The 4,440-nt window shown below is 42.7% G+C and overlaps 1 non-coding gene across 1 annotated transcript; it reads right to left on the bottom strand.

Annotated features, from left to right (window-relative positions):
* Positions 1-222: 222 nt before the first annotated feature.
* LOC142427152 (small Cajal body-specific RNA 4) lies at positions 223-350 on the bottom strand. Its single transcript, XR_012779968.1, has one exon.
* Positions 351-4,440: the final 4,090 nt, after the last annotated feature.

Consider the following 4,440-nt stretch of genomic DNA (forward strand, 5'->3'; position numbering starts at 1 on the left):
CACACCCAGAAACAAAGGCCCCTGTAACTTCTTGCATGAGCACTCAATCAAGCAGTCTAAATTCAAATGAGAACACTACTCAATGGGTATCAACACCCTAATCTGCTCAGCAAAAGGTGAAGAGAAAAGCCCCAGTATGATACTTCCACCTCCTCGGAGCCAGACAGGAACCCATTTATCAAAAAAGGAATTCCAGCAAAACTTGCTCCCGTCTCAGTAAGCGGATGTTGGGTGGTACAGTCAGCCCCGTGGTGCTCTCAATAAGGGCTGCTCTCTCCACCCCGTTGGTCTAGGAGGAGTGTATCAGCAGAGTCTTGCTGCATCAGACCCAGCCTTCTTAGTCCTCCAGCTGAGTTGGACTTTTTTCTGGTTCAAAATTTATGGCAAGATCAATTTCTTCTTTTGTTAGGGGTCTGTTCAAAATTTCTACTTCTGTCATGTTACTATAGGGAGGTATTGTGTTCTGAGAAATGCGCCCATTTTGTCTCTGTTTTCAAATATGTGAAAGCTCTTCAGTGTTGTTGTTGTTAGGTACTACCAAATCGGTTCTGACCCACAGAGAACCTATGCAAATCAGAAGGAAATCCTGCACAGTCCTGCACCATCCTTACCATGGGTTCCTGTTCCTGGGTCCATTGCTGCAGCCACAGGGTCAGTCCATCGCATTGAGGGCCTTCCTCTTTGTCACTGCCCCTCCACTTTACTAAACATGATGTCCTTCTCCAGGGACTGGCCTCTCCTGACAATACTTCTTCATAGTATTTTGTTATTAATCTTTTTATTTCAATTGGTTCTGTTGAGTTATTGTCCATTCCTTACTTGTTATTTGCATTTGCTCCTTTTTCTGTTAGATTTGCCAGTGGTTTTTCCATTCAAAGAACAAACTTCTAGGTTTGTTGATTCATTCGATTATTTATGTTTCTGTTTCACTTATTTCTGCTCTCATCTTTACATTTGTTTTCTTCTGCAGACTGTTGACTTTCTTTGCTGCTCTTTTTATAAATGTTGGAAATGTGTTAACATTTTGATTTGGGTTCAGATTCTATTTTTATGTTCTTAATGTTGACCTATCAGTCATCAAAATTTTAAAATCCCTATTAGCTCTGACACAAAAAAGGATGAGTTCATGGAGATTAATATAAGAAACGGAGTACTGGTGTGGGGAAAGGAAGTGGTGTTAACAAACCCAGGGACAAGGGAACAACGAGTGATCCAAATTGGTGGTGAGGAGGGTGTGGGAGGCCTGGTAGGGCATGATCAAGGGTAATGTAGCCAAGAGGAATTGCTGAAACCCTGATGGGGACTGAGAATGATAGTGGGACAGGAGGAAAGTCAAGGGAAATAGAGGAAAGAGCTGGGAGGCAAAAAGCATTTATAAAGGTCTAGATAAAGACATGTATATATGCAAATATATTTTTATATGAGGATGGGGAAATAGATCTATATGCATATATTTATAGGTTTAGTATTAAAGGTAGCAGAAGGGCATTGGGCTTCCACTCAAGTACTCCCTAATACAAGAATACTTTCTTCTATTAAATTGGCATTCTATGATGCTCACCTTCCCGACACAATTGCTAAAGACAAAAGGGTGTATAAGCAAATGTGGTGAAGAAAGCGGATGGTGCCTATCTAGCTCAGAAGCAACAAAGCCCACATGGAAGAAGCACACCAGCCTATGCGATCACGAGGTGTTGAAGGGATCAGGTATTAAGCATCACCAGAACAAAAAATCTTACCATAGTGAATGAAAGGGGGAGAGCGAATAGAGACCCAAAGCCCATTTTTAGGCCACTGGAGATCTCCTTGCAGAGTGGTCTCTGGGAGGAGACAAGCTAGACAGGGTGCTGTATAGCAACAATGAAAAATACAACTTTCCTCTAGTTCCTAAATGTCCCCTCCGCCCTCCGCCCTCCCCCTCCTGCCCCTATCATGATCCTAATTCTACCTTGCAAGTCTGGTTAGACCAGAGGATGGATACTGGTACAGTTAGGAATCAGAAACACAGGGAATCCAGGGTAGAGGATCCCTTCAGGACCAGTGGTGTGAGTGGCAATACTGGGAACATAGAGGGAGATTCAGTTGGAAAGGGGGACCCAATTACATGGATCTACATGTGAGCATCTCCCTGGGAGACAGACAACAGAAAAATGGGTGAAGGGAGACATCAGACAGGGCAAGATATGACAAAATAATAATTTATAAATTATTAAGGGTTCATGAGGGCGGGGGAAGTGAGGAGGGAGGGGAAAAAATGAGGACCTGATGCCAGGGGCTTAAGTGGAGAGCAAATGTTTTGAGAATGATGAGGGCAATGAATGTACAAATGTGCTTTACACAATTCATGTATGTATGGATTGTGATAAGGAGTTGTATGAGCCCCTAGTAAAATGATGTAAAAAAATGAAACTGAGTACTTTAGATTACAGAAGCGGGTCAATGGATAAGTCAGGTCATTGAACAAGAGAACAGGAGATTATGCATTGCTGACAATCTTGATCTTGCAACACCCATGCTCTCAGAGGTCCCATTTTATTTGCTCCACATTAAGTTCCAAAGGGAACTCCTGATGGATGCAAGCCACTCAGTGCCCCATGGCCTTCCCCTGGTCCAGGAGTAGATGTAGAACATAAACTAAGCCTATTGGTTTGAAGGAGAGGACCTATGTCCCAATGTGTGTGTGTGTGTGTGTGTGTGTGTGTGTGTGTGTGACAGAGAGAGAGAACGAGCAAGTATGCATGAGAAGATTGCATTTGTCCACCTCTAGAGGTGAACAAGGAAGCAAATTTTGTGATGATTTCCTTTGTTTTCTACCACATACAAATAGTCCTATGTCTGTGAGTCAGCAAATTCCATTTGTTGCCCCTGCCCCCCACCCCTGTACTGAGTGGCTGATATTTTCCTTCATCCAGGATAATGATGCTTGTTTTGACTTTGGCCTATTTAAGGCTTAATAAGAGTCTCTATATAGAACATGTATGTATCTAAGGTCTTGTTTTTCCTGCCACAATCCTCTCCAGGTCAAGAGAAGGCTACCCTTAGCCAGCATCTATTCATCAAGTGATGATCCTTGTTCTTACTCTAAACTGACAGCAAAGGCAAAAAGGTCAGCATCTCCACTAATGCCTACCTGGGAGAAAATTTAGACTACAGCAAAGTAGTCTTCATTATGATAGAAGGCTACAGTCAGAGCACATTAAATATGGTTGCAGCATTTCTTAGGAAACACGTCTGCATAGATGCTCAAGTTCTGCTTTTTGTCTCTAGTGAGGCTCCTATTTATCCAGTAAAAAGTGATTGAGCTCCCAACAGCTCATGCCATCACCAAAAATATCCAGTCCATCCAAACACAGCAGATTTTTTCAGAACAAATATTGTTGCTAATCTGAAAACTTATGCTTTGTTTTAATCATGTTTAAGTCTCTAACATAATTCAAGTCAATCATTTCAAAGTTTAATCTGCAAGTGATGCAATGACTACATTTATGAGATAATGCAACATTTGAAGACTCATATTTTGTATTGTTTATCAAAAGACTTCTGTTCTTTTCTCCCCTCTTCCCTATTCATTTCCATTTGAATAGTGCTGGCTCCCAGCCATTAGAAAATTCTATTCACCCATCTCCCACCCCTTAGTATGTTAAACAACAATTTCTAATCATGCTATGCCAGCTCCTCTCTTCTTACAAGCTTCTTAACTTCATCCATGTTACAGTTTTAGGGAGTAGCAAAGCCAATGATCTGTGCAAGTAGAGATCCTGCCGCTAATGAGAAGCCTAATCTTCTGCAAAGCACTGAGCAGTAGATCCAGTGTGGCCAGGAAGTGTCTCCTGGGCCTTAGGGACATCCACTGCCTCCGTTGTTAAAAGTACATTAAAACCAAACATTTACCCAGTATCATCTGAAACCTACCCCAGGGATGCTTCATTTCCTCCAAATTTGTATCTTCCAATTCAAGTCATTAAGAAGGATTATTTATTGTTGGCAAGAGATAAGTTGCATGCCATTGCCTGATATCATTTGTTGATCGAGCCTTTAAATTAAAACAAAGTCCTGAAAACCACTCTGAAATAGAATGAGCCGTCTCGTGGGGAACTACGGAACTGTAAGGGAATGGAAAGAACTCCCAACTCCCTCACTGACGTGCAGTGATTATGCCCCTTCCAACGCTCCAGAAATGAACCAACACCTCTGTCCAGGTTGCCATCCCAGGTTCCTTTTCGGGCCTGGTGGGGTTTGCTCAGCTCGAAGGGGCGTGACTGTGTGGAAATCCCTGAAGGGTCAGATGCAGCTGAACAGAGGAGCTGATGCTGCCCAGGCCTCCCCCACTGTAGGGGCTGCACAGTTTGTCTAATTCTTTGGAGCATAAACTTGGCAGGAGGTTCTTCCAGTTACCAAGCAACTCACCATCTGACATGAGCCCTTTAACAGCCTCTCCAT

Source organism: Tenrec ecaudatus, chromosome 14, assembly GCF_050624435.1.
Source record: "Tenrec ecaudatus isolate mTenEca1 chromosome 14, mTenEca1.hap1, whole genome shotgun sequence".
Lineage (NCBI taxonomy): Eukaryota > Metazoa > Chordata > Mammalia > Afrosoricida > Tenrecidae > Tenrec > Tenrec ecaudatus.